This window comes from Amblyomma maculatum, chromosome 4 (assembly GCF_055883805.1).
Source record: "Amblyomma maculatum isolate TAMU_Amacu chromosome 4, ASM5588380v1, whole genome shotgun sequence".
Classification (NCBI taxonomy): domain Eukaryota; kingdom Metazoa; phylum Arthropoda; class Arachnida; order Ixodida; family Ixodidae; genus Amblyomma; species Amblyomma maculatum.
Window position 1 is genome coordinate 181,638,071 of NC_139347.1, and position 27,943 is coordinate 181,666,013.

A 27,943-nucleotide genomic window follows, 5' to 3' on the forward strand; every position below is an offset into this window, starting at 1 on the left:
CAATTATGGTGCCCTTTCGCAGAGTAACGTTTACAACTCAGTGATTAAAGCTAAGATTGTGCAGCTCAGCAAAAAAATGTTAAATATACTAAACACACAGATTCTATTTTTACGTTCCTCCCGCCGACTTGCTCCACTACTGTCAGTATTAAAAACTAAAGTCTGCTGACTGAATGGCTCTTTAGGGGTTCTCGCAGGTGCGGCGAATAAGCCGCAAGCCCAGCCAACAGGCTTCCCAGTTTCAGTCGCGACATTTGGCCCATGCAATCAAAACACTGCATGTAGGGCAAACTTCTGCTAGTAAAAATAGTTTCCGTCTTTTGGTTCCCAGTGTTGTTTTCGAACGATTATCTTCGATAAGCTCCGAATCTATTCATTTTCTGGAATCCCTTCACAAAACGTCGAATCTCGAAGTATGGGCGCAGCCTGAGTATAAGATGAAGCACATTAACACAGAAGCCATGGTTTGAATTACTTTTATTGTACTTATAGGTGAAATGTAATCTCTGAACCGCTCTTCGCGCCATGTGCATATCCAAATGAAATGCACGATGCCACCCTTCTCGCTGGTCGTCATTCCATGAACGAAACATCAAGCGACGGCACCGGCAGCGCGAGAATACGCCGCGTAATTTTTGCCCATGATAAAATCGCGACAGACGACTCCGAATCACGGGCGCACCTACACTTCACTACATATAACATAACCTGCTTGTTCTGGTTCATTCTTTCGACAAAACAGCCTCGACATTGCAACTAGCATAGCCAGAAGACAGCACAAAACAAAACAAAACTGCAACCCACTGACGTAGAAGCCACTTGACCTGAGCGGTAGCGTTTCTCTAGTTTGTTTCCTTTTTTGGGCGGTCCTATGAAGTCTTATTTCGCGCGTTATGATGTAGCATCGAAATGTGTTTGTGTTTCAACCTTTGATCACTTGGGTTCATCATAATTAAAGCGTATTTTAAAATGTAGCAGTACTCTTGTATGTACACAAAGGAGAGTGCAATTAGCATCAAGGCTTCCCAAAGCAGACTAGTTTACTGAAGAAACCTTTAACTTGATGGGAAGGCGCAGCGCCTTGGGGGAAATTGGCGAAGAAGGTTATTACGCCTCGAGGACAGAGTCAGTCCATTATCCATTTTGCTAGCCGATAGTATGGGCTTTAGTCAGCTCTTTTACACAGCCCTAGCGTGTGGCTCGAATCGGTAGCGGAAAGGAGCCGTATGTCGGTATGAAGGAGCAGCATGGTACGTTAATCTGTGTGCGGCAAGTACTGCATCGCTGTTATCTCGTTTTAAAATGCAGTATATTGCCAGGCTGAAAAAGGGGCAAGGTCCACGGTGCAGTGGAACACGTAGTGAGAGCGCTCTGCATGATTGATGACCCGCCACACGAACCAGAAACAATCGTAAGTGCCTAGAAGAGGGCGAAAGCCCGTCTGGATATCGCGGTCAACTGCTTCGAGGTAATATCGGACGTTCATGTGAATCATGCTCTCCATAAATTTACGAAGAATAGAGGGTGACGATACTGGTCGGAGATGGGTTGTATGTTTTGGGTCTCTATCAGGTCGAACGCTTCGACAAGGGAACTTGTCCTCGTCTGGGCCCTGACGAAAAATTGCCTCGACCTGCGAACTTATGCTCCCCACCCCCTCCCTATCTCCCATTGCTCAGTCTCCCTCATACCGTTTAGCCATCATTTTCCTCTCGTTTACTTGGGTCTTCACCGCAACCCTAGACGCGAACAAATGATATTTCTTTATTGCTTTATTGCGGCACATATCTTAACCTGTGTAGTCGCATATATCAACACAGTTATGATGCAGTTGTTTACTAAACACAAAGCGAGATGTAATGTTTGTCGAATGGCGACCTCATTCGCCACCCCATAATCAAAGAGTCATTTCATGAACCTAAATATACCACAACATTCATTAGGTGGTGCTGAAAGGTGAATAGTACAGCATGCAGACAAGGAAGAAACTATACTCGCAGCAGCGCATGTCGTAGTTCAGATTAAAAAAAAAAAGCACAGAAAAGTATGATCCCGACGCCGACACAAGGAATCGGAAGGAAAGCCTAGCCTGAATAAGTCAACTTCGGAGTTAACGTCAGCTCAGGTGCCACAACAGATTGAGTCTAATCCCGTTAAGAGTACTCTTGCTGTAATGTCGCAGACAGTGTCACAGGCCAAGGATCAGACAGAGGCTGTTGTATTACCTACCGCCTCTGATGCTGAGTGGCCAGCTCTACCATCAAAGGCCAACGCCAGGCCTAATCCCAGTTTGGTTGCCACACGTACTGAAAATTCCGACCACCAAGACAGCCAGCAGGTAAAAGAAATGCTGAAATAGCTGGTTCGTTCAATGCGGGTGCTGCTCTCCAGCATCAACACGCAAACAGCAAAGTTTGCTGTTCAGTTTTTGGACGCATTTGAGCCGCTCTTGGCGGCATTGCAATAATTCACAATGGCGCAACAAACTAACCCCACCTCTGTGACGATGCACTTGCGCCGCAGTGTAGTGATGCAGTGGAATGCCCGAGGCATGCGTGGTCGGCTGAGTGACTTCCGACAGCGGGTACAGAAGTACCGCTTTCCTGTGATTGTGATCTGTGAGCCCATCATGCCGGCTGCTTTCCGCCTTTCTGGATATGTTCTGCTATGGTGTAGAGAAGCAAACGAAACAAGCAAAGTGCTGGTATGTGTACGCCAAGACATTGCGCACGTCCGCCATGCTCTGCAGCCCCACAACACGAACCACTACATTTGTTTGACGTTAACCCTGAAAGGACGAGTATGTTCTGTAATTGGAGCTTATATTCCACCGAGGGATGGCTTGGACAAATCATATCTATTTTCAACAATCCAGTGTTGTGCAGCTCCTCGTATTATTGTGGGGGACTTTAATGCTCACCACCCTCAGTGGGGTAGTGCAATAATGAGCAATAGAGGAAGAGACCTGGCAGACTTTATGCATACGCAAAATCTGATCAATATAAACGACGGCTCACCGACGTTTCTAACGCGGAACAACCTACAGCAGCTGCTTGGATGTGGCGTTTGTTTCCAGAAGCCTCCATGCTTCCGTTTCTTGGTGTAGTGATGTGGAAACACATGGGAGTGATCACATACCAACCTACATATGCATCAAGTGGTTTGCACCAGCCACTTCACCTCGTGTGCAATACACAGAATGGCCCGCCTTTAGGACAGCGGTGGAGACTTCCAGCGTGGACCTCCAGTCACCATCTCAAATAGAGGGACTCATTACTTCCTCTCTCAGTGAGAACACTCGCTATGTTAGTGTGCCGGCGTCAGTGTCCAGCATCGACGTGGAATTCGAGCGGCTTCGCGCGATCCGTCGGTGGGCTGAAAGGAAGTACAGAAGAACGAAATCCGCGCAAGATCTCCCACTTTCTCGCCGAGCTAAACGACAAGTTTCGCGTCACCTGGAGAAGTTAGGACGACAACGTTGGAGACAGTTCTGCTCATCACTGAATCCCCGTAAGCCCCTGTCGCGCATCTGGCATTTTGCGAGAAGCTTGCGCACACCTCCGCGAGAAAGGCACCCTTTTCGTGCCCTGGCCCTTTACCAACGCCGCAATGACGTTGACGTAGCTGAAGATTTTTGTAAAATTGTTGTGGGCACAAACCAGGCACAGTTACCAATTTCAGAGGTTTTTGCGCCACCTTCGCCGAATGGTCAATACGACGTGCCCTTTACAATAGCTGAATTAGACGCTGCTCTTGCTTCTTGTCGGCATTCATCTGCATCTGGTCCTGACGGGATTACTTATTCAACCTTATCGAACCTAGGCAAGGATGGTAGAACTGCACTACTTAATTATTTCAATGATATATGGGCTTCTAGTACTGTTCCTGAACACTGGAAAATTAGCCGCCTGGTTGCTCTTTTGAAGCCTGGAAAGCCTCCTCTCGAACGTACCTCATACCGGCCAGTTTCCCTAGCAAGCTGTGTTGGAAAAGTTAGGGAGCACATGGTGCTGGCAAGACTTGAGCGGTATCTAGAGAGTAAGGATCTTTATCCGAATATGATGACTGAATTTCGCCGCGGACGCTCTTCCATTGACAGCGTCATCGACCTTGTGGCAACAGTAGAACACGAAAAGCGTCACCGTTGACTAGTAGCTGCTGCATTTTTAGATATAAAGGGAGCTTACGACAACGTCCTCCATGAGGCTATTCTTGATGGACTTGACGACGTGGGAGTTGGTGGCCGGCTGTACTTGTGGAGTGTAAGCTATCTCAGCGGCCGCTCTGTTTACATGACTACGCCTGAAGGAGATACTACCCACTTTCAGGTCGGTCGTGGAGTTCCACAGGGAGGAGTTCTCAGCCCAACTTTATTTAACGTTGCGCTAATTGGCCTGGTGAGTGAACTGCCAACTAACATCCACATAAGTGCATATGCTGACGACATCTGCATCTGGGCCTCTGGTTCGACGCGCCCACAACTACGTGCGAGACTGCAACGAGCTGTGCCATCAACATCGATGTACTTACGGCGTCAAGGTTTATTTTTAGCGGCAGAAAAGTGTGCAGTGATCGCGTTTACGGGAAAATGTGTCAGCCGCTACCCGATTACCCTTCATGGAGTCGTAATACCATACGTCTCTAGGCACAGATTCTTGGCAGTAATTATTGACCACCGACTATCTTGGTCGAAACATATTGCTATGGTGAAGAAGAGGCTAATTAATTTTTGCCATGTACTTCGTTACATAGCTGCATCAAATGGGGTCCAACTGAGCTCTCCTTAATATGGCTTTACGAGACTCTGTTTGTTGGCTACATCCGGTACAGTCTCCCAGTACTCTCTAGTATGAGTATTTCCTGCTTGCGGACTTTAGAGCGCTGCGATGCAGTGACCACCATCCGGTGGTCACTGCATCGCACTTTCCCTCTACATCAACCGCTGCCCAACTTGTAGCCATTCGGGAATCTATTCGCTATATATGTGGGGAACCACCTCAAAAATGATGTATATTCACGGACTCGAAGACTGCATTACAAATTTTGGAAAACTTCTTGCGCCACACCGCCTATCAGTCCCTGGCACTAAACATTATGGAGCTCATCACATCTGCCCAGCTGCAAGGCCACATGATAATGTTTCAATGGATTCCTGCCCACTGCGGCCTCCATGGGAATGAGCAGGCCGATGTTGAAGCGAAAAGCGCACTCATCAATGGCTTCCAAACAGCTGTGCCTTTTTCAAGAGCGGATACGACGTGTCTTCTAAAGAGTTATATGAATATTGCTACAGCAGCTTACTGGGCTCAACCAGACGCCCGACACATCCGTCTAAGAAGGGTCAATCGAACATTTAAATTTAATGTTCCGCGTGATATTCCGCGTCATCAGACATGCTTGATACATCGACTTCGTTTAAACGTGGCTTTCACGCGCAAGTACTTATATTTAATTGGACAGATGGACTCACCGGAATGTTCATCTTTTGGCATCCCAGAGACTGTGGACCATGTATTATTGGTGTGCCCAGAGTATGCGAACGAAAGAAATGTGCTAGCTGCTTCCTTGAAGCGTTTAGACAAGAGGCCTCTGTCGGAGGAACTGCTGCTGGGCGCTTGGCAAGACAAGGGGAAGGGCGTCCAGGCAGTGCGCGCTCTTTGCCGCTATTTGAGCGCCAACGGACTTGATTCACGTTTGTAAAGCAAGCTGCTGTATCTGTATATATATTTCATATGCCTTCTCCCACATCGTCACCCATCATGACCTTCTTTCTTCTCTCCTTCCCCTTCCCCAGTGCAGAGTAGCAGGCCAGATTTGAATTATTCGGGCCATCTCTGCCTTTTCCTTTCAATAAATCCATCTATCTATCACACACACCGTCAGCGGACTTTCAACTGTTTATTATCAGCTCAACAACGTATTTAAAGTCACAATCCTTGCACAAGCCCATATATAGTCTCATATATCACAGTCCGGACGTCATAACGAACCTAATAAAAAATTCCACTCTTTTTCAGTGATAACGACAGACGGATCACTGATGCAAACATGTTCGTTCTTTTTTATTAGAAACGCTTTTAGCAGTTCGCACTCGTACGTAGAGTTTCCGCGACCAATAATAGTAGTCTTCTGAGATAACCCAGAGCAGATATGGCACTCTTTCATATGTATGGCCAGGTTGGTCCCTGTGCCAGAACGCAACATACTGCCTTAATCTATGAGACGCTCAGTTCAAGCACTATCCCGTCTGCCCTATATAAATTTTTCCGCAGGACGCACGCATAGAATACACTACCCCCCCCCCCCCCCCCCCCACACACACACACACTTCGTGAATTTTGTTTTGTGTTTTGGTTTGCAGGACGGCTCTCGCTGAGAGCCGGAGATGCGGACGCACAAACCAGAACGTTTGCACGTGGCCGAAAAAAAAAAAAAAACGAATTTACTCCAAATTTCTCTAAACCGTTTTCAGCCCATGCGAAATTCCGTTTTAGTAGGGAGTAACCTCAAAATTTCTCGTCACGCTTCTGAACTACTAGTTCAGTTTAGGCCCTCAAATATGTAATGTTCTAGAATCGTTTACTAGTTTTAGTTCAGAGTATTGCGCCGCCGTCAGCGCTTGATTTGGCGTCTGCTTTACAGATTAGAGGTGATGCAACGGATTTCCTGGACTTGCTGATAAATAATTGATTCTCGATATCCTTTGAGGACAATGGTAAATGTACTCACTTCAAGCCAAAATTGTAAACATAGATATCTGTCATCACGAATGCATATTCGTATAGCCTCACAGTCAAAGGTTTGCCGCCATGAACGATTTCGGTGAGAGAAAAATAGAGAGAGAGAGAGAGAGAGAGAGAGTGCGAGAGACAGGGCTCTTTAATGAAATCAGAGATTTTAGCCGGCAATATTGTTCGCTGACATGCTACCCGGCATGGGGTAGGGGGATTAGGGAATAAAGATAGAAGAAAAGTTAGGAAAATGTGCGGTCTTTAAAGATGGATGGATGGCTTTTTTGGATAAGACCGAAATTGAGTATGTGCTTGTATACCGGGATGATCAAGTTGGTGGCTAATTTGAGTTTGTGTAACATACCAATAGTATCTAAATAGGCAAAAAAGAATGTCATTGCACGGCGCTGCTGTCTCTAGGATCCCAAAGGACTTAATATAGAGTCCACTGTGAGCGGTACTTGGGTGACAGACTGAATGCTTTTTTCATAGTGTGCACGTTCGTTGGCGTAATCTGGACATTCGCCGAGAGTATGGAGCACCGTCTCAATTAAGCTGCAGTTGTCAAAAAACGGACTGTGCTTGCTTGGATCGGTGCGGTAGACTGTTCGTAAAGGCAGCATTGAGACGAAGACAATGATAAATTATTTCTAGATTACGCGGAAGTCCGAGTAGTTTTTTTTTATTCGAGATGCGGGTCAATGTAATGTAAAAAGGGGTAATCATGACTTGGCAAGTTCCAGAGGCGGCTATTCTCATCTTGTGTATATCGCTTCGCGAGTTGCGACGCATCTGATTTTGTGAAGTAGATGCGCTTACAGTTGTGATGTAGTAAACGTTTGCAGGCCACTTCATCTGCTTTCTCGTTGGCCAGGATGCCGCAGTGAGTCGGAATCAATTGAAAAATTATAATGTGACATTCAGTAGCAGCAGAGGGGTCCAGGTATTGAATGTCATAAGAAATCGGCTGGGGATTTGTTTTCTTCAGAAGGGTTAACAATGTTTGTAGCGCTTTGCGACTCCGTGAAGAAGACCAGTTGTCCTGGGTTATGGCGCAAAAATAGGAGTGATCTTTGATTCCGCACAGATCTGCTGTGGGGGAGGATGTTCTACGCTGTAACGCCACGACAGAATTTTGTCTAAGGAGGCACATTAAATCTTTATGATGAGGAGTCGTGGGTAGTTGAGCCATCAGTGAAGATGTATCTTCCGAATACTCCTCAGCTCAGTATGTCAGAGCATCTTGTAGCAGTACAGCCTATGGAATGTCATTCTTCGCAGTGACACCCGGCAGGAGCTTCTTGATTTTAGGATTTTAGTGTCCAAGGAGGAAAGGTTTACGCCATCAGTTTACGTGGACGACTGATGGCAGGAAGGTGCAATAGCTGAACAGCTGGACCAAAGTCGAATAGAAGTGGTTTATACGAACTCGATAAAGCAAGTGTTTCTTTTGAAGTACATGACGCAGATGGATCAAAATAGTTTCCTGTGCGGCGATGACATCGAGCAGTAGACACCCTGCTTCCGCAACTGTTTCCAACGAGGAGGAGCTATACGGGAAGCCAAGATGTATTCGCAGGCAGGTGTTCCGCGCTGCCTCCAGTATCCTCTTATTTGTTGGGTGCATTGTCTGGAAAATGGGCGAGCTGTACTGCAAATGACCATCAACGTAGGCGCCTTGTGCAGGCGAACCACAGAGCAACAATTGCAGCCCCTACGGGTTCCAGATGTAAATTTGAAGATTTGTGATGCTGGTGCTATTCTCGCATGGAGTTTTTTTTTAACATGAGGCGATCAATAAAGGTTAGGGTCGATGAGAAAACCAAGGAATTGTGTCCGTATGTGGGGTATTGGCTTCCCAACAAGTGGGAGTGGATATCTTGTCATTTTCTTCTTGGTGAATGTCATACCAACACTTTCTTCTGGAGAGAGATGACGTCCTCGGGTAACCAAGTAAGTGAAGATGTGTAGTAATGCTTTTTGAAGACGTCGATTTGTAACCAGGGCGCAATCTGAAGTCGCTCCAGATGCAGATATATGCATAAAGCTTGATGTGAACTCCTCGTGGCAGGGTTCGTGTTAATTGTATTAGGGTAACTTTTAACAACAGGACAACAGGGGGCTGAGCACAGCGCCCTGTTGTACGCTCTTCTCTACTGCGCGAGACAGTTTTAGGCAGTCTGGTGAACGCACAAAACATTTTCACTCCTTTATGTAATTTTCGATCCACTTGTACAGCTTGCCTCCAAGTTTAATACGGCCCAAGTCTGAGAGAATGGCGGGGTGGAAAACAAAATCAAAAGCAGCCTTGATATCTAGAAGAACAGCGATGCGGATGCGACTAGTATGTAGGGTTTCTTCAAGTTATGGCAATAACAATGCCAACTCCAGACCTCTGCTAACAAAACCTGTTGATTTCTTGGGGGTACTCAATGCGGCTTTCGACAAACCGTGTTATGCGCTTGTAGAAAAACATTAATATGTCTAGCTTGGATAGTTTTATAATGTAGTAATAAAATAACTTCCAGGCACGGAACGCAGAATACAAAAAGGGAGATTTCCTGCAGTAGTGGAGCGAAAAGTGGAACACAGTAGCTGTAACGACGATTGTAAATATGAGCTAACTGTCATAAACCTACGTTACAATTTCAATACACTCGACAAAAAGGTAGATTGAAGCAATCGATAAGACAGACAAGGTTTCTGAATAGATATCTAATCATAATAATTGGCTCCGAAGCAAAGACGAGACAATTGTAAAAAAATGAAGTACATTTCTACAGTTGCGCTATCTGAGCAGTGTATATTTACACGACAGCTGACGACAATGCTGCGTTATGTCCGGCTGTGTTGTCGGGAGGTGCCTTTCTAATGTTGATAAATTCGTGCAAAGGATATGTGCTACCATTCAGCTGGTCGTGCGAAGTTGCGGCAATGTGAATTTCACAGAATATAATAATAGTTCCACAGAATTTTTGACATAGCCAGACTTGTAAAGAGGAATATGTAATTATTTTTCTTTACTTCTTAGTCGATAGATTCCATTAAACAAAAAGAAAAAAAACTGCATTCCAGGTTCTTGCTCCCATGGATACACGACTGTCAGTCATGGTCAAGTCTTGGGTGTGCATGATCCTTGCGAAGAACTCCTGTGCAAAAACGGAAAATTTATACGTACTAGGAAGTGAGTATCTGAAATGCCACCATAAAAAAAAAAACATCCGCGTCTCAATGGAATTGCATAAACAGGTTTGGGGTGTGACCTGATGCCGGTGTAGTACTCCGGAAACGCACTCCCTCACCAGAACAGGATTTGGCCACCCTGGTTTTGTAATTGGCGGCTACCTCTCATGAACACTTCAATAAATATCTGGCCTTCGGTCCCTAGCGGCTGCGAGGCAAGTGACCACGGCGTTGATCCGACCTGTAACCCAGCAAATGATCGTCATTGCTGCCATTGCCACAGACCACCATTGAAAACTGACCCTTGCAATGTTTACTGTTAGAACCCTAGCTAGTGAGTCTACTTTAGCTGGGATCTTGGAGGAACTAGCGGTCATGAAATGGGACATTATAGGACTTAGTGAGGTACGGAGGCCACATGAGGCATATACTGTGCTGAACGGCTGGCATGTATTCTGTTGTCGACGTTTACCGCAGAGACGAGAAGTTGGAGTAGGGTTCCTTATAAATAAGAATATAGCTGCTAATATGGATGAATTCTGCAACATTATTAAGAGATTGGTAGGAATCGTAATTAGGCTTAATAAGTGTCATAAACTGGAGATTGTATAAGCCTACGCTCCTATATGTAGTCATGATGACCTGGCAGTCGAACACATTTATGAAGATGTAGAATTGGAAGTGGGGAAGGTAAAGAGGAAGTATACTGTTCTAATGGGTGAATTCAATCAAGGTAAAGAAAGCCAGTCAGGTGACCACGGAGTGAGAGACTATGGCATTCTTTCCGAAGGTAGCAGGGGGAGCTACTTGTTGAGTTTGCATAACATAATAACTTAAGGATTATGAATACCTTGTTCAGCGAACGGAAGAACCGGAAGGGAATATGAAAGAGTCCTCACATGGAGGCGAAAATGAAATATACTTCATACTTTCTTCTAACCCTGAAATTATACAGGATGTTGAGGAAATTCGAAAAGCGCAATGTAGGGATCATAGGCTGGTAACGTCTCGAATAAGTCTAGATTTGAAAAGGGAACGAAACAGAGTAGTAAAGAAGTACATCAACGAGTCAGCCATAATGGGGGAGGCACAAGAATTCAGGATCTCTCTACAGAATATATATTTAGCGTTAACCCAGGATGACAGCTTTAGTGTAAAGGCAACGAACTAATTACTCAGTGCGAGGAAGAAGTAAGCGGTAGGATGCTTAGACAGGATACCGGCAATATATCTAAGCAGACGAAGGATTTGATTAGAAACGCCTAAGCATGAAGGCCTCCAACCCAACAGTCGAGATAGATTTCGCAAAGCAAAGTGCCAACTAGAGCAGTAGTGAAAAGAAGTCAGACGTTCCGCCTTTGAGGAGGGACGAGGTTAAGCAAGCTTTAGAAGCTATGAAAAGGTGGAAAGCAGCTGGGGGAAGATCAGGTAACGGCAGATTTGCTGAAGGACGAAGAGATATTGCACAGAAATATTGACCACCCTGTATACGCATTATCTTAATTCATGAAAAAGTGAATTCTAAGGACTTGAAAGATCACAGACCAAACAGCTTACAATCCACTACGTACAAGGTGGTAAGGTGTTCACTAAAGAAATCGTAAGCAGAATCTTAGCCTTGAGTCAATCAGGTTATAGTAAAGAGTACTCAACTATCAATCATATTGACACGTGGTGGTGACAAGCAGTGATCACAAGTGAGCACACAGGTAGAGAATCCCTGAAATTAAATTTTTATTGGACTACCATGTTCCAACAACAGAACTAAATGATTCGGAGGCAGCGATAACAAGAATCGTGTTCGACGGTCGCCGAACAAAGAACGACCATCGAACTCGTCAAAGCTAAATTGAAAGGCTGCTCAGAACCATCTAGACAACCTTGCAAACTGTTACTAGGACAGCTTTGGAACATTGTATAAAGATACGCGAGTGGTCAGAATCTCCGCGACAAATCTCGGTGATTCTTGCGTGACAAAGAAACTGATAAAGGTGCTTCTCGCGACATCGAGCATTAACAAACAAAGAATACAGAATTGATATGCATGCCAGAATCAGAGTGATAAGGCCGCATGCCGGCGGCTGCTAAAAAACAAACACAGTTTTGAACATTTCGCCGAATTACTCCCCTCTTAAAAACATCGCCTCGATTTTCGAAAATAAACAAAGCAATTTAAACATAAACATTGCGAAGTTTAGACACCAAGGATTCTTTAATGCGCGTAATGAGGCTTCAGACGAACAAAATGTATGATTTATGGGTGCGCTTGCCGCCGTTGTGATGTTGTCATGCCGTTGGGAATGACTTTATGGTCTCGTTGCCTCATGCCGCGAGGGATTTTGTATGGCGCAACGTATAGGCACAGTAACGTTTCACTTAGTCCACGGCGGTGAATCGGAGTCCACACCCACACTTGGTCTCCTGGCTGGTACTCTGCGTGGCGCCGTCGTACGTAAGTTGTATCGGCGTGTGTCGATGCGCTGTTGGCCTTTGATACGCAGCCGTGCGAGTCGTCGAGCTTCTTCTGGACGCTGGAGGTAGCGGCGACGTCAAGGTTGTCTTCGCTGGTTACGTGCGGCAGCGTTGCGTCGAGCGTCATTGTGGGCTCCCTGCCGTACACAAGCTTTTGAATGGGGTCCCTCTGGTGGTCTCCTGCACTGCCGCATTATACGCGAAGATTACGTACGGCAGAATTGGGTCCCAGGTCTTGTTTTCGGCGTCGAAGTACATGGCGATCATATCTGCGATCGCTTTGTTGAGCCGCTCCGTAAGTTCATTGGTCTGGGAACGGTAAGCAGTTTTCCTACAGTGGCTCATTTGACTGTAGTGCATGATGGCCTGCGTGACATCAGCCGTAGATGCAGTTCCTCTGTCCATGATCAGCACCCCCGGAACGTCGTGTCGCAGGAAAATTCATTCGACAAAACATAGCAACCTCTGTGCGATACTGTTTGGCAGGGCTCTGGCTTCTGCGTAGCGGGTCATGTAATCGGTTGCCACGATGATCCATTTCCTCCTCGCTGATGAAGTTGGGAATGGGCCGAGGAGGTCCATCCCAATTTGTTGAAAGGGCTTAATAGGCGACAGTCTCGGGCTCAGCAGAGCAGCTGGTCTCGTCGAGGGGGTCTTGTGTCGCTAGCATTCGTGGCATGCTCTCACATAATGAACAATGTTGGCAGGTAAACGTGGCCTGTAATATTTTTCTTGTATCCTGCGCAACATGCGAACAATCCCGAGATTCCCTGCTGTTGGCTCATCGTGCAGCGCCTGCAGTATCTCGCGTCTGATATTTTTGGGTCCAACAAGAAGCTTCGCGTTTCTGTTGGCTGCGAAGTTCTTCACGACGACATCATTGTGCAGAGGCAACGACGATAAATGACGCCGGAACACAGCAGGAGGGGAAGAAGGGAAGCAGTCTTTCCTTTGAGGTAATCAGCCAGGTCTTGTAACTCAGGGTACGAGCGCTGGAGCTGAGCGAAGCTGCTGGCGCTAACCGGTCCTAAGAAGACGACTTCATCATCTTTCGGTGACGCATCAACGGGAGTTGGTGACATGCAGTCTGCGTCGGGGTGCTTGCGGCCGGACTTGTAGACAACTGTTAAGTCAAATTCTTAAAGACGCAGGCTCTGTCGCGCAACGCGTTCGGAGGGATCTTTTAAGTTTTCGGGCCAGCACAAAGCATAGTGATAGCTCACAACCCTGAATGGTCGTCCGTACAAATAGGGGCGAAATTTTGATGTGGCTAAAATGATGACAAACATTTGCCATTGTCGAATAATTGACTTCAGCCTTCGACTGGGAACGACTAGCGTATGCGATAATTTTCCCCTGACCGGCACTCTTCTCAACGAGAACAGCGCCTAGGCCCAAACTGCTTGAGCCGGTGCGAATTTCGGTCTGGGCGTTTTCGTCCAAGTGGCCCAGGACAGGAGGGGACTGTACACGGCGTTTAAGTTCGGCGGAGGCTTGTTTTCGGCTTCCCATTGAAAAGCTGCGTCACTCCTTGTAAGCTTCATCAACGGCTCGGCAATTTGCGAAAGGTCCCTAACAAATAATCGAAAATAAACGCAAAGCTTAAAGAACCTGCGCACGGCTTTGTTGTCGGTGGCCGGTGGAATGTGCGCGATCGCCACCGCTTTCTAAGGGTCAGGGCGAACACCATGATTGCTAACAATATGACCCAGGAACCGCTGTTCCTCGTAGAAAAATGGCATTTCTCTGCTTTCAAAGTTAGCCCTAATCATTTGGTATCTTCTAGCACTGTCCGAACCCTTTTTAGTTGGTCTTCAAAGCAAGAGGAGAAGACATCTACATCATCCAAGTGTGCCAAACAAAACTGTCACTTCAAGCCCGCTAAGCCAACTACCCAGTCCACACGCCGAGATGGGCGTGTTGCGACAGGATGAGACAGGATGTGACGTGCTCTCCAGTGCGACAGAATGAGACGGGCTCTCCAATGGACTTATCGGCACCACCATCCGTGTCAACAAGTCCCCGTCCCTCTCACAAACATCCTTCGGAAGACAGTCAACCTAATTCGCCTTCGGCAAGTGATGCCTGTCAAGGAAAGCGCTCTTGTTTAACGATCGAGAAGCAGGTTGCGCCAACACCCGGATCGACATCTTATAAAGTGACGATTAAATCTCTAGCTAACAAAAGCCTGACGGATATACCGAACAGGGTTCTCCAGGCCAACTTGAACGTTTTTCTTGGAACCAGAGGTTTTCGGGGCTTCACAACCAGGAAGAAGTCAAACACTATAGCTGTGTGGCTTCCGACACTCACTGTAGTGGAACGTCTGCAAACGCTTAGTTGTATTTCAGTCACAAGTGAGATCTCAGTGCCTGTCCAGCTGTATCTAGTTGAAGGCTCCAATTGCAGCGTTGCGTCGTTTACGTCGACATGAACGAGGATCAAGGCACACTTCAACGTGAGCTGTACTGGCCCACGCACCGCGTCATCCATGAATGACATATGGGAAAAGGGCGTTCGTGCATGGTCACCTTGCAAGGCCCTCAGACACTTCCAGCCTGTCTTTACTACTACGGCTGCATATTAAAACCTCGGCAATATAAACCGAGTTGATTTTGCTGTTACAACTGTTTCCGGGCTGGGCACATGCGCAAATCTCGACTTTTCGCTAATGCCGATGAAGGTGCGTCTGAAGGAAACGTTACGTACCGATGCGGCATCTGAAAATCAGACGACCAGGAGAATAAATCCTCCAGTTATCCGACAAAGCAAAAGGCAACACAGAAGGCTCGTCTTCGGAACACTAAGCATTGCCCAAATCAAGACATGGCACCATTACAGACATCCAATCGCTTCGCTACTTTCCAGTGGGATGACGAAAAATGGCCAGAGAAGAGTCGCATCATTTTTGGACGCGAGAACATTTGCAATACGCCTCAGTGGTGACTCAGTTGATTCATTCGTTTCGCTACGTGGCGTGGCGTGCAGTATCGTCACCGACATTGTTCAATATTGCTTTCATCCCACTGGCATGGCGCTTACATGACATCCCTGAAATCAAGTTTTTGCAATACGCTGATGACATCACGGTATGGAGCACTCCGCAAGATCTGCTCACTCAGGAGGCTGCTCTTCAAACAGCTTTAGATATTACCTCTGATTACGCTTCTTCCATTGGCCTTCAGCTTTCCGTTTTAAAACTACATACACGTGTGTCGCTAACCGCTGGGGACGCCGTAAACATATTGCAAATCCAATTCGTCTCCGTCCATCAGGCACCCCACTACAGGAAATTCCGAATGTGAAAATTCTGGGCTTAACGATTCACCAATCAGAATCAGCGACTGCTTGGCTTTCTCAGACAAAAAAGCTAGCTATTCAGGTTATCGGTTTGTTTAGAAAAATTTATCCTAAAACGGGTGGCGCTGGCTCGTCTGTTGCAAGCCAGTTGGTGAGGGCGGTGCCGCAGCCACGTATTATTTATTAATCCCAGTTCCAGCATCTTACAAGAGCACAATGGAATCTCTTTGAAGCCGTGAACCGAGAAGCAAATAAAACCATTACATGCCTACCACGAATCACTCCGGTCGTAGGAAGGAGAATGCGCAGCTCAACACCATCGATGATCTGGTGCAGCAGCGCCGTGATGCGCGCAGACTTAAAGCCTCCTTATCACATTCCATGCAAGCACTCATGGCGTATGCAACTCCACGTACCTGCACATACCAGGCACCTGCGCCTGTTCTCCCTCCCTGGAAGTGTTTGTACAGTTAGGCGACAATAAGCCAACAGATAACCGAAGACCAACGTCTTGCAACTCGGCCCCATCCCTTCGTCAGAGAGTTCAAGCGCAAGATGCTCACCTGCCTCAAAGATCCGTTATAATGTATGTACGTGGATGCAAGCATACAAGGCTGTGAAGCAAACTGCAATCCACTGTCCGTTGAGACCTAGCCTCAATCAGACATCTACGTTCAAACTTTCGGAAAAACCAACATCTTTCTGCGCTGCACTCATGGCAGTTCAGGAGGCGCTCAGCTCCGTGACCACCATTACTATGCTCCTTACGGCCCATGTTTTCATCCGCAGTGACGCTCTTCAAGCGGTACGTTTACTCCTACATGTTAGCCGTTGCCCGAAAATATGTCAAGACATTCACCAGCTAGCGGCGCGCATCCCGCAGTCAGTACGTATTGAGTGGGTCCCACGGGACCTTCTGCCTTCGCAAACTCAAGGTGATTTAGCGACGCGCCTCGCGACACAAGATTCATCATTACCACGGCTCCTTGATGTGGAGGACGCTCCCTCCCTTTATCACGAAAGGAACACATCCGGTGCAGCACGCGTGCTCTTATCCCTCTGTGTGCGGTATCCCTCTCCCGCGGTCTCACCCGTGCGGAGGAGGTTGCGCTTAGGAGGATCCGTGTAGGGTCTGCCCTCACACCAGCTGTCACTTGGACGTGGTCTCATTTTTGATACTTGTATCCCCGCCCAGGGTGTCCGATATGTAAAGACGGAAATGTTGAAGCCGACATTCACCACTTGCTGTGGGTCTGCCCAGCTTTGAAACAACTCGTATCCGGCACTTGACGATAGCTGGCCTTTCAGCCAACGATCCTGCCTCGTATCTCGCTTGGACTCAGAGACCACATCATCGCTCACTCTTGGACTTCATAAAATCAACCAGCCTTTTTTTATTCATTTAACCATTAGCTCATTCTTCATGTCATACCTTACTGATGCCCTGAGGCAATAAATATCGTTAAAAAAAGACTGCCAGCACAGTGTCCATTAATACCGTTTCTTGGGCTAGTTGGTTCATATTTCTATTGTGAAAAACTGCGCCGAAATAAACACACCACAAGACAGAGGACGGGACAAAGGCGCTTTTGTCCCGTCCTCTGTCTTGTGGTGTGTTTATTTCGGCGCAGTTTTTCACAATAGAAACAGTGTCCATTACTCGTTGAAACGTCGCTGGTGAAGAGCAAAGGCCATATGGCATCACCTTGAACTCGAAAAGGCCGTCCGGGTGTAATGAATTGGGTCTGCTCACGATCTCTTTCATCGACCTCAATTTGCCAAAAGTCGCTCTTCAGGACCATCGATGAGGAGTACCTTGCATTGCAGAGCCAGTCGAGTGTGTCGTCGATGAGAGGAAAAGGGTAAACATCCATTTTTGTTATACTGTGTTTTTGCGGTATTTATTGCCCCAGGGCATAAAAAGTGCTATTAAGGATGAAGGGTGTGGTCAAAAAATAAAAAAAGGTTGACTGATGCAATGAAGTCGAGAAATGAACAATGCATGTCGTCTCTGCGTCCAAGCGGCATATGACTGCGGAATATGGGGGGCGAGGCCAGCTGCCACCAGTTGCCGGATCCCTGTTGGCTTCAGCGCTGCACATTCCCACAGCAGGTGATGGATGTCAGCTTCTGCATTTCGGGATTTGCAGACGAGGCATCCAGGGTGAGGATACCAATGTAAAAATTGAGGGCACTTTCGAATCACTGGCGGTGTTAGGGCCACCCCAACCCTAATACTCCGAAGCGCCACCTCCTCTGCACGGGTTAGATCGCGGGGGAGGCTTGTCGTACACGGAGGTATCAAAGTATGTGTACGGTGTGGGAGGTGTTTCTTTCTTGTAAAACTTGGGGTTACATTGCCCAACTTTATGAGGTTCGGCGACATCGAGGTTGAGGATGAAAGGCGAGTTGCAAAATCCGCCTGGCTTTGAGCACTTAAAAGGTCACTCGGAGTCCATTCAATACGAATCGGCTGCGGTAAGCGTGCCGCTAGACTGTGCATTTTTTGCCAGATTTCTGTGCAACCACTAACGCGTCCAAGTAGCTTTGTCACCTGGAATGCATACGTGCGTACGACAATGCGGGCCGTGGGAGGCATGGGAAAGCCAGTCACAGAGCGAATAGCTTCTTACACTGCAAGCAGTTACGCAAAAAAAGAAGTTCAAGTTTCCAGTAATTGAAACGTTGATATTTTCTTCAATGAAGACTTGCTAGGGCAATAAACTGCTGTTGTCACTTCGCAGGCTTGGGTGCTCGCGCCGAAGTAAATTATAATGGATCTATGTGATAAGCAGGCGTCTTGTTCCGCAATTCGCTAGCGAAGTGAAGACGCCATTTCCTGTGTTCTAGGCCGTAGTAAATCAGTTGGCTTGGCATAGCTCAGCTGTACAAAACGCCAAGGAGAAAGGACTGGCAGTGGCGGTGGTAGAAATGAATCTTACGAAGCATAAGCCTTCGGTGCGCACATTGCTCGAGAGAGGATACTCTTAAGCCTGCGTGCATGACGTCGTTGCTAGAGCAGTTCATCTATTGTGTTTAGCTGCGCGTTTTCTTGGAGTGCCACGATTGGTGTGATGCGAGGCCGTCCATTGGCACAAAATACAAACAGGAACCCTTCCAAAGCCATGGCTATATAGAAAAATTTTCCCAAATCTTATTGCACCTAGTTGCAAACACTGCTCACAACCGGCCACATTCATGCACATGGTGTGGACATGTACATGACACAACGCAGACAATACAGCTACAGTGGATGCGTGGAGTCCCTCCTGCGTACCACCAAGCTCGCCCAACAGCGCCAGCTCATTTTGCGCGCATTAGAGGCCGCAGAGTCCCAAGAAATCCCTGTTGACCTTATCTAAGCAGTGCAACCAGTATTTAGGCTGGTTCCCCTTCTTTGGGAGTTAATAAAGAGTTTATCATCATCATCATCATCATCATCATCATCATCAGGAACTGTTGTGTCAGTGCTCTCACAGCATGCTTGAGTGACAACACGGGGTCAGGTGACAGTGGCTATAAAAGCAGCTGCACTGACCTTGGTTGCTCTTCTTCGTGTGCCAGGCATCGTCTGAATAAACCTAGGCATATGTCATGCTCTTTTGTGCTGTGAGCTACTTGGTGAAGACACAACAGTGGCGACGAGGATAGGATACACCCTGAAATCAAAGTAGCACAGTTTGGTAGAGCAAGCACCGGAACGCCGGATAAGTACAAGCACCGAAACGCCGGATAGGGCAAGCACCTGGATGCCGGATAGCAGCATGGCTACGCTCGGCCAGTTCGAGCAGTTTACCGAGGACGGGGACGAAAATCTCGAGTTCTACGTCGAACGCTTTCCAAACTACCTGCAAGCTGACAAGGGGAGCAACGACTTGAAGTTAGCGACTTTTGTGACTGCCATCGAGAATAAGGCTTAACGGAAGCTCAGAAATTTGCTAGCTCCAGAGAAGCCAGAAGAGAGAGAGACTACGATCGCTTGGTGAAGGTGCTCAAGGAGCACTGCTCTCCAACACGAATGCTAATAGCAGAGCGGTTTCGTTCCAACTGCCCAACGCAGCATTTAAACGAGACATTGGCTGCGTTCGCTGTGTAATTGCAAAGGCTAGCGGCGAGCTGCGATTTCGGGCAATTCTTGGATGAGGCATTGCGGCACTGTTTTGCAGCTCGTCTAAGGGACCAGATTAATCAAGCATAGCTTCTAAAAAAAAGCACTCAGTCGTTTGCAGATACCTGCAACTTCGTCAAGAGCATTGCGCTAGCCAGCACAGAGACAAGAAAATGTCAACCTGTTGTAACGAAGAGGAGAAAGCCCTAAGACGAGGCACTTGAAAGGCCTGACCTAGAGCACGAGACACAGAGGCAGTACTAGCAGAACTGGCGGACTACAGACGCGAAACTCGTTGTTGTCCCTGTTGCGGAAACGCGCCCGCTGAAGTTGCCTACCCGTTTCGGATATACCGCTGCCATATCATCAAGTGGACAGGACACCTGGCCAGGGTCTAACACGGGTACGTTCAGTTCGAACCGTGGAGGAGAGTGCAGACCAAGAAGCAGTAATGAACGGGGTGAGTTCCGTGCGAACCATGGAGGAGAGCGCGGACCAAGAAGCAGTAATGAACGGTCGGGGTATTTTCTTGTGGCAATAGTCGCCGCAGCTGCACTGTGAATGTTCTTGGGGGTGGTATAAATGTTACAATGCAAATTGATACAGGTGTGTCTGTTTCTATTGTTCCAGAAAGTATTTATCAGAAGTACTGCCGAGCCCTAACTCCAAGAAGCTGCTCACTAAAACTGAAAGCTTACGGGGGCGTACCTTTAAAGATTGTAGGGAAGTTAGATGTCACGGTCGAGCACAATCGTCAAATGGTTACTCTGCGTCTTATCGTTGTGCGCACTTAACAAAGGTGTGAAACTTTACTTTTGAACAGCGACTGGCTGGAAGATTTGAATTTAAAGTGGACGAGCATCTCCGGAATCAGGCCTTGTGGAAAAATACTCGGAAGTATTTGAGGCAATCGATAGTGCCCAGTGAAGATCCTGTTAAACGACGCTAGTACTCCTCTGTTCTGTAAACAGCGCCCTGGGCCCTTTGCGCACCACGAAAAGGTAGCAAAGGAGTTGCAGTCATTGGTACAATCAGAAGTGCTAGTCCGAGTCGAACGAATAAGTGAGTGGGCGACTCCCCTAGTAGTATTTCCCAAAGCAGGCGGAAAAGTAAGAATATGTGGAGACTGCAAAGTGACTGTAAATCCGTGCCTCATAATCCGTTGCCGGTAATTGAGGAAATATTTGCTATGCTACATGGCTGCAAGTATTTCATGGTGCTTGATCTTTCCACAGCCTACCAACGGCTGAGATAGCACCCGGTCCCAGGCGCTTGTAATGATTAACACGCATATCGGCTCGTTTATATACACCCGTCTTCCGTACGGAATAACAAGTGCACCGTTCATTTTGCAGGTAAAAATGGGTGAGGTTCTCGGCGATTTATAAGGAGTGTCCCGCTATCTTGATGATGTTTTCATAGCCGCGAAAACCTTGGACGAATGCTATCAGAAGGTCGAAAGTGTGCTAACAAGGTTTAAAAAAGGAGAAATCAAACTGAAGAAAGAAAAATACAAGTTCTTTCAGACCTCAGTGACGTACTGGGTCATGTGGTCGACGTCTAGGGAATACGTCCCTCCCCCTAGAAAGTACAAGCTATCAAGGAAGCACCAAGAGCCAGGGACAAACATGAAATCCGAGCTTACCTTGGGGTAATAACTTTCTATAGAAAGTTTCTTCCAAACCTTTCAGCAGAACTGAAACCACTGCATGAGCTACTCAGTAATAACGCGAGATAGAAATGGACAGCTGAGGCAGTTATAACTTTTCAGAAAACAAATGGGTGGCTTACGCAGAACTCCATACTAACGTACTACGACCCTACAAAGGCTTTATGGCTAGCCTGTGACTCATCTGCGTACGGCGTAGGCGCCGTTCTCTACCACAAGATTGGTTTTGTTGAGAGGCCTGTCGCTTTCGCGTCGAAAAAACTCAGCAATACAGGACAAGGCTACGCCCACATCAAAAAGGAGGCACTCGCCGTTCTGTTCTAACAAAAGAAATTCCATAAGTATTTGTTCGGGCAGAAGTTTTGCATTTCACTGTGATCATCAGCCCTTATTAGATCGTTTAGGCATGACACGCCGATTCCCGCTATATGAGCGGCCCGTGTTCAGCGATGGGCGTTGTTGCTGGCAGCCTACAACTAACAGTGGGTTTATCGAAAGGTTGGAAACTCTTTACGAAGACGCGATCACCCTCCTCGAAATCTTTCCCGGATCCGCGGGTTAGATTTGCAGACTGCTTTATGCCATCCAATTTGCTTCTCATTCTTTGCTTATGTCAGGATGCAGCAGGCTCAGCCAGGTTCGCGGCGACCACTACAGGAATCTCTGCGCTGGTATTTCTTCTTTGGTTCCTCTTGCGGTGTTCCTGTATATGAACAAGAACTGATTAATACGGTGCTGCATAGACATTGTCTCCCTTTTCTGGTGCTCGTCTATAGATCTGCTTGCAGAGGTCTCTTTCTACTGTCCGTACACAGCTCTCCACACTGCCATTTCAAGCAAGATGATAAGGAGGAGATTTACTGTGCCGAACGCCATTCCTGGCGAAGAAGTTCTCAAAATATGCAGAAGAAAACTGCGGGGTATTTGTCGGTCACTACCTCTCATGATAACCCATATGCGGCAAGCACACCACCCAGATTTTCCAGCCTTTTCACCGGTAGTCGACCTCATCATAAACTCTTCCACCAACTTAGAATGCGCGTCCACAAGCACTAGAAACCACTGTCCATCACAATACGCAAAGTCCAGGTGCACTTTTTCCCACCTACGCGTAGGACAGCCCCAGGATGACAAGGGAACATTCTGTGCCGCGGTCTGCGATAACTGGCATGGGGCACACTCTTTCACCATTTGTTCTTTGTTCTGAGTTAATCTCGGCCACCACACATGGCTTCCCCACAGCATTTTCATTTACTGGTGGCCTTTGTGTAAGATTGATAGCATTTGTGCGCGCACGCACAATGGCATTACTCCACGGTTTCCCCAAGCAGGAACAAGCAGTCGGGAAGCAGGCTCGGTTATCAATAACTGTGCGATCGGTAAGGCGGCGCTAATCGACGCAGAAGTGACGTGTCCCGTCTTTCGTCTTCACAAGAAGAACTGGCGCCGACCAGAGGCTGTTTGAGGGCTGAATAACGTCATCAAGGAGCAGTTCATTGACTTGCTCGCGGATGGCTTAAGGTTCTCACGGCGATACGCGGTAGGGGCTTTGGCGCAGAGGTCGGGCGTGTTGGTCCGTTATAATGTGGTGCTTGGCCAGTTGTGTTTGTAGCACCTTCGATGATGACGAGAAGCACTTACTGTAGCTTCGAAGAAGACTGCGAATCTGGTCTTTTCTGCTGTGATAATGCCGCGTTGGTTGTGGAGGGGTTGGTTGTGGGTTGGTCGAGAGGTTGGTCATGGAGGGCGAGTACATCTCTGATGTCCTCTAATTCATCGACAAAAGTGATCGTCGTTCTCTTGTTGAGATGCCGGAATTCTTCTGTGAAGTTTGTTACCACCACCTGAGCTTCTCCTCTCCGGAAGTTGGCGATGCTTCTTGCGATGCCCAGACCTCGTTTGAAGAGCAAGTGAATGGTTCCTTCGTTGATACCTTCAGCGGTGTCGATGCCAGCGCTAACCACGCGAACTGCGACGCTTGATCGGGGCGGCACGGTACATTCTCCATCGAGGACGTTCAGAGAGACGTTGCGTCGAACTCGTCGTAGCAGGTGTGACGTTGTCAACCCAGAGGTTGATGAGCTTTGATCGGAGGTCTATGATCGCTCTTCGTTCATTTATGAAGTCTATTCCAAAATCACGTCGCGCGAACACTGCTGTAAATGGGCGTAAGTACGCCCATTAGTGTTTACTCTTGCAGTACAGCGCCCCGATGGAGTAATGAGGTTACCACCGGTGGTGCGAATCAGCGGGCCATCCCAAGCGGTCGTAGCTTTCTTGAGTAGGGATGCTAACGGTCCGCTGATGACTGGATAGTCAGCTGCTGTATCTACTAGCGCAGTGAATCTGCGACCGTCGACTACAACTTGAAGATCGTTTGTTAGCGTCATCGTACTGCAAGCGGGCCTTGGTGTCTGATGGCGTCTGCCTCGTTTATTCAGTTCTCGATCGGGGCATACCGTTATTACTTTGCTCAGCGGCGGTTTCGGCTTGCACCCTGGTCGTTTTGTCGCCGATGTCGCCGTATGGAGCGGCAGCGAATTGGCTGCATCGTCGTTAGTCGTCTTCTGCGGCGGAGGATCTTCGTCGTTCCGCTCTTGAGCAACCTCACTTCCAAAGGTTTCCGCCTTTAGTTTCCCCTAGGGGGGCTAGGGGACATTCCATGCACACTGTCATAATAGTTGTGGCCTGGGCGCTAACCGGGCGCCGTACGGCAATGGAGAGCGTTATTCATAGCTTGGTGACTCTGCCCTTCGGAAGTAGTTATCGATTTCTTCCGGTCGTTCGCCAGGACGGCGTCATGGGGCGCCGATGGCGAAGCCACGCAGACCGATCCGTCTGTAAGGGCAGTAGCATGGGACATGGCCGGCCTCACCGTAGTGGAAGCATAGCGGTTGGTTATTAGACGTCCTCCAGGTGTCACATTTCCTGGGACTTGCAGGTCGTTGGTAGACTTGGCGGGCGAGGGCCAAGGGGCGGCTTTCGGGAAATGGACAGTAGCGACGAGGGCCCGGGAGGTCGCGTCGGAGTGGGAGTGCAGGACAACGTAATGCAGCAGCATAGTTCATCGCTGCTGATTCTTGCGCTAGAGCCGTCGGAGCCGTCGCTTAAGGAACACCCAGTGCCTGCTAAACTTCTTGAAGGAAGACGTCCGCGAGCGTTGACACCTGGGGTAGTTGGAGTATCAACAACAGCCGAACAAAAAATTGCCGTCGCACTCGTCAACACTCAGTTTGAAGGCTGCTCAGAATCATCTCGACAACATCGCAAACTCTTACTAGCAGAACCTGGAACCTTGTAGAAACATATGTGAGAGGTCAGAATCTCCGAGAAAGATCTCGGCGCATTTTGCGCGACAAAGAAACTTATAAAAGTGCGGCTCCCGACATCGAGCATTTACAAAAATTACAGAATTGATATGCGCGCCAGAATCGGAGTAATAAAGCCGCATGGCGGCTGCTGCTAAAAAACAACAAAAACAGATTTGAAGGTTTCGCGGCAATATGAATATCATCAACCAGGCGATAGAACAATTTTTGGAATATAACCAGCTCTATGCATGGCTTTCATTGATTACGAAAAAAAAAAACGGATCCCGTTGAAACATGGGCAGTGATGTAAGCATTGCGAAATCAGGGTGTCGACGAGCCGTATCTGAAAGTACTGCTAAGATATATATAGTGGCTTCACAGCAGCCAATCTTCTACATAAAGAAAGCAACAAAAATTCCGTAAAGAAAAGTGTTAGGCAAGCAGACACAATCTCCCCTATACTGTTCACAGGTTGCTTAGAGGAAGTATTCAGGGGCTTATAGTAACAACAGATTGCGCCCATGAAAGGAAAAAAACAAAAGTGGATAAAACTGAAAAAGCTCTACATGTTGATTGCGTAATGTACACTCTCTGAGACAGACGCATATTATTCACTGCAATTGCTCTGAAGTACTTATCGAGAAGAGGGTGAATTGAAGATTAAATTTTGCCCATCATACCACAATTAGGTCAGTCTTGTTTAGGCAATATATTATGTCTACTCCATACTTCAAAACGGTATTGTTTGCAACACAAAAAAGTAATGAAGTATGGTGTGCACATGCAATATAACCTAAGCAAAGCTGAAGTATATTGGTATGAAAAGACAAACATCCTTCAATACACCCTCTTCTTAATAACATATTGGATAAAAATATTACTAGTAACATATACCTCCCCGCGGTGGCGCAGTTCTTAAAGTGCTCGATGGCTCTAGCCGAGGAGGAGGTTAGAAACTCGGCGCGGCGGCCGTTTTTCGACATAGGCGAACCTCAAGCGCCCTGTTCATTGCGATGTCAGTTTACGTTAAAGAACCCCAAGTGGTTGGAATTTCCCGAGCACTTCACTACATCGCCTGTCACAGCCTCAGTGACTGTGGTACGTTAAACCCTGCAAGCAAAACCAGACTGTCATATTTGTAATAGAAAATTTTGATTTGATTTGATGTTACATGCTTATAATTTAATAATTCCTTTAGATGAAATCTGTAGACATTTGAATTCCGTAAAGCGCACGCAAGTCAACATTTGGAACCTGCCTGTTCATCCTATAGCGTCTCTGTCAAATTTGCTTTTTGCGCAGCTGCACGTATCCAGTGGCCGTTTATGGAGAATATCAGACTGGAAGGATCCGAAAGCTTAATCCTCCATTTCCAGGCTGCTGTCCCACTGATAAGTAATTGGAATGCCGTTGACTACTCTGTTACATGCAATTCCGGCAAGCGTCATCATGCTACGGTGGATAAGGAAGCTGTCATCTGCTGCGAATAAAGTCAAAATGCTGCGTCAAGTGTTACAGTAAAGACTTCTGTGTAAGGTCTCAAGCATCCCGCATTTTTGTTTTCAACACATATATTCAGAAAATAATTATTTGGTTTCAGAATTGACTATTTTGCGTTTACGGAAAATGCTCCAGAACAGACCTACTGCTGTTAACTTGGCAGTTTAAGCTATGCTTAAATAGCAGATCACGCAACGTTAAATTACGTAAGCTTAAATAAGAAAGCGCTTTAAAATAATACATGACGTCTTGATCAGGTTTATCGAAGGAAAAGAAGAAAGTGGAAACACAACGGCGGAAAATAAAAAGGTGCACCAACGGGTGTCTAGCTTTTCACGTTGTGCCAACGTTCTGTATGCCAGTGAACTTCTCTGTCATACCGAAACTGCTAAACATGAAAGAAATTACTGCGTCAGTTGTTTCGTGACTGCGAATATATAAATATCTAGCGATTTTTTATTGCGACTGGCTAGATGATTATTTATTCGACTAATTATTTACAGTATCTGTTTTGCCTTTAAACCTGCTTTTTCTGACATTGGACGTCCTGCTCTCTGGAAGCTGCGCGTTCGCAGCGCCTGCGATCAGAACTCCGCTGCGTGGTGAATACTTTTCAAAAGTAAATCTTTTGTTTTGTACCGATCAGTTTTTATGATCAGACAAATTCTTTCACCCTAACCAAAATGGATTTCGAGAGGCCGTTCCTGTGATACTCAGTTTGTTCTCTTCACGATATCCACGCATGCCGCCATCGCAACATTGCCACAGATTCCATACTCCTCGATTTCGAGAAAACATTTAATAGCGCCCTAATAGACCTCTAATACATAAACTGTCACGCCTAAACTTGCGTCCATTGGGTCTGTATTTGATTCGAGCATTCCTAACTGACTGCTATTAATTCGTCCATGTTAATTCCCTCTCGTCATCCATCTGTCTTATCTCGTGTGGTGTTCCGAAGGGTATTGTTCTAGAACTTTTATTTCTTACATATATATAAATGATTTACCCATTAGCCTCAGGTCTGATGCTCAGCTATTTGCAGATGATTGTGTTATCTGCCGCCCAATAAACAATCTTACTGACATCAACACCTTTCAAGAAAATCTTCTCCGCATCGAGGAATAGTGCAGAGCGTGGCTTACACACGGAATAGCACTAAAACGTTTTTATTTCTATCGCTGGCGTAACACCTAGGATAATACTTATACAATCGCCTCTAATCCTATAATATCGTTTTACACCTAAAATACCATAAATCAGTAAAACATTAGCCTGGTCCCATCACATACATCATGCTACTAATTGAAAAATTATGTTAACATCAAGTTCGAGGTCATTTACGGCATAAATTTTTATTAGCCTCTGTTCCTTAATACTCACTGCTTACTTAACTGTTACCTTTAAAAACTTGACTTTGAATGTACCGCGTATGATCCCTTCCATGCTAACCTTATCACCAACCTTGTCAAAATCCAGAACAGTGCTGCAAGATTCACTTTTTCTAACTACTTTTATCACAGTAGTGTTTCTGCACTAAAAATTTAGCTTCAGCTTCTCACACTAGCCCGTCGTCACCAAATCTCCCGTCTTTCCGAACCACAGATTTTATCACACCATTAACCACGATGTTAAGCCCATTACACGCGCTCATCGAATATCCCGCAAC

The 27,943-nt window shown here is 46.8% G+C and overlaps 1 long non-coding RNA gene across 1 annotated transcript in view; it reads left to right on the forward strand.

Annotated features, from left to right (window-relative positions):
* LOC146193776 (uncharacterized) overlaps nucleotides 1-26,211 on the forward strand; it is a 47,284-nt gene extending 21,073 nt beyond the window's left edge. Inside the window, exons 2-3 of the long non-coding RNA XR_014706481.1 lie at nucleotides 9,807-9,915; nucleotides 26,077-26,211. This is a non-coding gene — a long non-coding RNA (uncharacterized LOC146193776). The remainder of the gene's footprint in view (nucleotides 1-9,806; nucleotides 9,916-26,076) is intronic.
* Nucleotides 26,212-27,943: the final 1,732 nt, after the last annotated feature.